Source organism: Microtus ochrogaster (genome assembly GCF_000317375.1).
Source record: "Microtus ochrogaster isolate Prairie Vole_2 chromosome 6 unlocalized genomic scaffold, MicOch1.0 chr6_random_2, whole genome shotgun sequence".
NCBI lineage: Eukaryota > Metazoa > Chordata > Mammalia > Rodentia > Cricetidae > Microtus > Microtus ochrogaster.
Genome location: NW_004949095.1, coordinates 5,953,867 through 5,960,299, shown reverse-complemented (window position 1 = coordinate 5,960,299; position 6,433 = coordinate 5,953,867). Strand labels below are relative to the sequence as shown.

The window sequence follows — 6,433 nt, the reverse complement described above, 5'->3', positions numbered from 1 at the left end:
GGATCCGGCGCACTCCCCTCCCCCGAGCGCCGGCGGCGGGCACTGAATGAGAGACGCCGACTGCTCGGCTGGGCGAGCGCTGCCTCGGAGCTGCGGGCGAAGCGGAGGCGACGGCCGCGGCTACACAGGTCGGCGTGGCTGGCTGGCGGATGGGCGGGCGGGGAGGCGCGGGCAATGGCCGCGGTGCGCGGCAAGGGAGGGAGGGAGAGCGGACTGCGGGGCGCTCACGGTCCCGCGGTGGCGGAGGCCCCGGCGTCGCCTCAGCCTCGCAGGTGAGCCTGACGGGGCCCCACCGGGCCAGCCACACCCCCTCCCGGGCCGGGTGCCTGCACCCCGCAGCGGAGCGAGGCGGGGTGACCTGTTGCGGGGCCGAACCGCCCGTGGAGCGCGGGGTGAGCGGCGCTGCCGAGGCCGCGCGCGGACACGGAGTGGGGGGGCCTCCCGCACCGCCGCGCAATCTGCCCGCAGCGGCCGGAATTCCTTTGCAGCGTGGGCTTCGGCGGGCTCCGGCGGGCTCGTAAACACCGGGCTTGGGAGGTGATGGAGCTGACCTGGAAGGGAGCCCGGACCTGTGCTCTGCCGCGGCTCCCCGCCCCCCTCGAAGCGCTTTTCCTGCCGCCGTGTGCGGTGTAGACGCAGGCGGGTTTCAGGGTGCGTGGGCGTGTTTGGGAAGAAGCTGCGAGCTGATAGGAGGTACCTTAGTACGAATGTTAATTGGTTTGAGTTGGGAGGGGTGAGGGAGGAGGAGGAAGAAAGGGCTCTGATGCTTGCAGTGGAGGAGGGGCGTTTGCAACCCGAAATCCCTCTCCAGAAAGCGCTCCACAGAAGCATCCAGTGCTTATTGTTTAAGATCCGAGGATGAAAACACGGGCGGCAGTTAATTGAGCCTTTCCCTGTAGGTGTTCTGTATTTTCTTTCTCTCGTAACACTTAAATAGCTGTAGTTGCTTCTGTACAGCGTGTGTTTATGAGTTGACTTTGGTGTTTGTTTAATGTGTACCATCCGGGGGGACTCGAGTTCATGGTGTCTTTGAAGATGACCACGAGAAAGAATCTCGAAGAACTTTTCATTCCCTGCATGCAGGAGTACCGCAGTGCCACAGTTGGTAACTTGCAAACTAAAAAGGCTTGTCCTACCCAGATATGACTGTTCCGGCTGTGGCATCAGAAATGTAGTAGGTGTTAGTGCGATTATTGCTGAAGTGGGATTTACAACCAAACAGTATTGTTTTGATAATAATAACCTCTAGTGAACATGTGTAATCATGAAGCTTCGAAATGTGGAAAATTAGCCACATCTTGTAAGTTAAATGTGTTTATTAGCGTTCCCTGGAATAACTTAAGTGTAGTTGTTTTAAGCTTTAAATTCTGGCATAGTCATTTTTAAATACTCAGACCCGCCTTCCTCCCCCATCTCATTATATCCGACCTTTCCCTGGTTGTAGGAACTTCACTGTTTTCAGAAGTACTGTTGATCTTGTGTTTTTACACCAGATTGCAGCAGAAGTTGAAAGATCTGTTTGTGTGTCAAGGATCACAGTATACTTTTCTGATACTACTGTGTCGGGAAGGATACACCCAAAAATTCTGAGAGAAAAATTATGTTTAAAAGTCAGCTGTGAATCAGATATGCGTGAGTAATGCAGTTTGTATACATTTAAATACTAGCAAATCTTTTTGTAGTTTATTATGTCCTTACAATTGGGATAGTGGTTGTGAGCAGTGAAAGATGGCTTTGTTGGTGAAATTAATGTGATTACAATTTGAACCTTCTTTTCTTTTCTTTTCTTTCCTTTTTTTTTTTTTTAATGAGACAGGGTCTTATTAAGAAGACCAGGCTGGCCTCTAACTCACTGAGAAATGCCTACCTATACCTTCAGAGTGCTAGGATTAAAGGCGTGTACCTCCAGGCCAGGCTACTTTCAAGCCTTTGTCCAGAGGCTAGTTTATTCTACACACCTTGAGTACATGGTTGGTGCTGCAGTCTGATAGATGTGGAGGGGACTCAGCAGAGTAAAGTAGGTGTGTGCCTTGATGGAGATAAAGTGATGCCTGGGTTGTTAGTTGGAAAATCTCAGGGTGCCTGTGAGTTGGGGTATTGTTTGCATTTTTCCTTCTGAGAATAGAAGGAGCTGCTGGGGAACAAAAGCATCAAGACGATTTTCTTAAACTATGCTTCTGTTTATACACACTGGGTATCTGGTATCCAGACATACTCAAAATATATACTCTACCTGGAGTCAGAGCGTGTGTGGTTTATATGTGGTGAAAACATTATACTTTTGGTTTATATAACTAAATGAAGTGTTTGCTGATATTCTCTCGGTATTTGTTTATACGAGTCTTTAAGAAAAGTAAAGCCTTCCCCTCACCCCAGTGAAACAGCTCTCTATCGTTCTTTGGTTGCTATTCCCCTCACCCCAGTGAAACAGCTCTCTATCGTTCTTTGGTTGCTAAAAGAAAAGTCTGCTAAGTGAAAATCTGATGAGAAGTGATCATTTTATGATGTGATTAATAGTCAGTGTGACACACGTTGGTGTAGATCATTGTAGATTCCAAAGCTTTAAAAGAATTGATAGATATGTTGTTACTTCTTAGGACTATCAGTGACTAACCTCCACCTTATGTAGGCATCATTCTCTCCATTTCAGCGTGGGGAATGAGCCACCAGTAAACATTCAGTGACCCCCAAATCCAGATGGTAGCTCTTACCTGAGTGTGATGTTCCACCACCTCCAGATTGGAGAGTTTTTGGGAAGATATACACCTGAACTTAGTGTATGACTGGTCTCCAGAAAGCTTTTTTTTTTTTTTTTGTTTTGTTTTGTTTTTGTTTGAGATAGGGTTTCTCTGTGTAGCTTTGGTTGTCCTGGAACTCTATATGTAGACCAGGCTGTCCTCGAACTCAGACATCTCCCAGAGTGCAGGATTAAAGTTGTGTGCCACCATTTCCCGTCTCTAAGATTTTAAATGTTAAAAATCTATTGAAATTGGCTGTTTTCTTTGGAAATACTGCTTTTATTTGGTATTTAAAATGAACACATGCAAACTTTTGAGAATAAAATGCATAAAAGTGGATCCTGTTTTGAATACAAGTTTTTTTGTTATCTAATGTTTGTTTTTTGAAATAGTTATTTCTTTCTGGATTCCACACTTTATTAGTTACTTAGTTTTCAATAAAAATATAATTCAAATGGCTTGAAGTTATCATAGTGTTAGCAGTCCCTTGGAAAGGAGTTTATTGCGTTACCCTATAATTACTTCCTTAAGTGTGGTTTAAATTCCCATTAGTTTCTCCTTAGTGAGAGAATGAAGATTGGATATGATAAAATTCCACTGGTTTTTTAATTAATCTGCACTCTTTCCTTTTCCATGCTTTATAGTTTTATTTTCTTTGCTTCCCACGTTTTACTCAAGAACTCATTTTAAAAATTCCAGATGGGTTTTAATCATCAACCTCTTCCCTCTCCTTTTCTCCCTCCCCCTCCTCCTCCCCCCTTTTAGAAAAGTCCCTGACACTTTAAAAGTATTCAGTTATTGGCCAGAGAGTGAAGTAATGGTATTAAGTGATATAACCACTTTCTTTTTTTGTTAAAATTTGTACTTTAACTAATACAGTGTACATGCAGGAAGTGACATTACCAGACTCACTCACCTCCTCATGGCTTTCTTCCTAGGTCCTGTTTCTGATCCCTAACCCTAGCCATATTAGCTGATCCTGCATGTCTATTTTTCTTTCTTCTGGCATGAGTACATGGTTTTGCAGTTTTGTTTTTCAACTTCAGATTTTTTTTACAGTGATTTTGCTTTAGGATTCCTGTGCTACCTTGAACTTACTCTATTGTCTTCGCTGTATAGTGACATCATGGTTTTGATTACAAGTTCATTGTTTACATTATTATGTTTCTGTAAGTATGTTTAACAGTTGAACCTTGAAGTGTGCTATGATTGAATTTCTTGGCATTAGATTGTTTTCTTTTGTATTTTTCCTTACTCTCTTATGTGTCTTTATTTTTTTCTCTAGTCTGTCCAAATCTACAGATACATAGGTGATAGGTATTCAGACTTGTTAAAAACTGGGGACAGCTAAGAAGGCTCTGCTTTTGTTCAGTCTGCAGTGTTGCTTTGCACTGGGACACACAGCTTGAGCCTGGCCTCCCATCACCTTGCTCCTGACACGTGTGCTCTTCCTGTGGAGCCTGTGCTCGCTAAATAAACTCAGTTTACTTTCTTGTTTCAGTGAGTTGTATCTCTTGTTGACTGACTTAAAGACGGCTCACACTCAGAATCCCAGTGCTTGAAAGCTGAGGCAGAAGGATTGCTAGGAGTTCCAAACTGGTCTGGGCCAAAGTATAAGACTGTTTTATAACAAGCAAAATATGTGTGGTAGGGTAAACTTTTTGAATTGTTGATGTTGCTGAAAATACTTTTTTTCTGCCTTGATCACTGTCTGGGCTAGATTCCAAATTAAGATAATTTTTCCTTGAAATAGAAGGGAGCATTGTGAAATAGAAGGGATTGCTGTATGATTTCCTACCTTTGAGTTGATGAAAAGTCTTAATAAAGGAAGAGTTTTCTTCCTTTACATGTGATATTGTCTTAAGATTTTTTTTTGTTTGTCATCAGTCTGTCTGTTGTAACCCTGGTGTGTTGTACATGTCCCGTGAGTCTTCATTTCTGTGCACAGAATTTAGTAGGTCATGTAGCCAGTGTGCTTTAAAGAGCTAAATTGTAAGTGGTGCAGGTAGAGTGAGCCACACAGTCTTTGTCCAGTGACAGAGTTTGCTCTTCTGTAACGTGTGAAAGGAGCTGCGGGCACCATGCAGGTGGCGGGCCTTGTAGTTTGCAAGACCTTGATCTAGCTTTGTATTTGCCTCACCAGTAATGCATGTTATTATAGAAGGGGATAGAAGGCAGAACATGGGTAGAGACATGCTGGTGATAGCTTCAGGTCTCATCTGTTTATAGGAATTGGTCATCAGAGGAGAGAGGAGGAGCTGGAGAGTGCAACAGACTTGAGAAAACAGTAAATGACATCATCAGAGTGATGGATGAGTGTAGCAGGAATGGTAGTGTGATTGCCAGACACACCTGAGGAGAGAATTTCCGAATTCTGTGTGTGTGTGTGCGTGTGTGTATGATGTATGTGCGTGTGTGTGGCATGTACATGCCACGGCATGTGCGTGGAGGTCTTTGTTCTAGACTTCTCCCTTGTTTAAGGCAGTATCTGTTTGTTGGCTGTTGCCCTGCTTGTAAGGCTCTCCTCTCTCTGCCTCCCATCTTGCTCTGGAGCTCCATGACCACAGATGTGCACTGCTGTGTTCTGAGGATTCCAAGTCGGGTCTTCACACTTGCACTCTAAGTGTTTGGCCCACTGAGCCATCTCTACAGCTCCATGGATTTTGTGTTCAGAGCTTTACTAGGAATACCCCTAAAGTTTGGTTAAGATAACTTACTATTGATTTCTAATATGTAAAGCAAAAGATCCATGCTTCTCCAGGTCTTGCTGTGTAGTCCTGGATGACCTGGGATTCGCTGTGTAGACCAGGCCAACTTCAAGCTTCTGGCAGGAGGCCTCTTGAATCCTGGGACTGCAGGAGTGGTCCACCACGCCCATGGCCCTTAGCATTTTTTTTTAAGTCTCTGATAGAAAAGAATGAGAAACACCTTCTAGTGTTAGTGATAGCTTTTGAAGTTTCTAAAATACAAGGGTTGAGCTCATCAAGTCTTTCTGTATTATAGGTAATCATAGTTATTTTCTTGATTAGTAATAGAATGGGTTGTGCTAATGCTGCTTTCTGTTAAGTACTGTCCTTGACCTCAGCCTCCACTTAACTGTGAAGCGCTCTCACTCCCCACCTTCTTGATTTGCCAGTGTCTTAGTTTTTTAATCTACATTTATAAGGTTATATTATGCATTTTGGTTTTCTTCAGAGTTTTGCTAAGTTCATAAACTACATCGTAAAGCTTTCTTTTTTCTTGTTGTCTGAAGTAGTTTTATGGGGCTATGTGAAAAGTGAGCAGGAAGTTTTTAGGACTGGATGGTGTGTACTAGTGATCAGGTGCTCAAATGTGCCTAGTGTGTGCACGGCCCTGGGTGTGTTCTCCCGCATCTCCACCTAAAAACCTAGAAGAAAATATGTTTATGTGGCTCTTGTAGATAAAAGTATTTTGTTTTGGAGCCCCAAAAGTACTAGCCAGAAAAGTAAGCATTGATAGTGTGTATTAACAATATCTATTCACCAAGTGGTAGTAATCAGGGAACATAAGGGCAAATGACAGGTTAGAAAATGTGTCTATAGTACTTAACTCTGCCAGAGGGCTTGTGTGGAGTGTATTCTAAATCTAAAGGTACATCATTGTGAAGACGTGTAAACAAATATGTGAATGATCTGAATATTCACCAAGTGAGTATTCTTTTTTTTTTTTTTTTT

At 43.5% G+C, this 6,433-nt stretch overlaps 1 protein-coding gene across 4 annotated transcripts in view; it reads left to right on the top strand.

The window, feature by feature from the left end:
- The first annotated feature begins 22 nt into the window (after nt 1-22).
- Nucleotides 23-6,433, top strand: part of Ralgps2 (Ral GEF with PH domain and SH3 binding motif 2) — a 157,264-nt gene continuing 150,853 nt past the window's right edge. For 2 of the 4 annotated variants that reach the window (XM_013352534.2, XM_005363921.2), the window contains exon 1: nt 23-128. The gene's annotated coding sequence lies outside the window, so the exon portion shown is untranslated. Of the gene's footprint in view, nt 129-630; nt 694-6,433 lie in introns of those variants that run through there. The other 2 variants (XM_026787585.1, XM_026787584.1) reach the window with 2 other exon arrangements.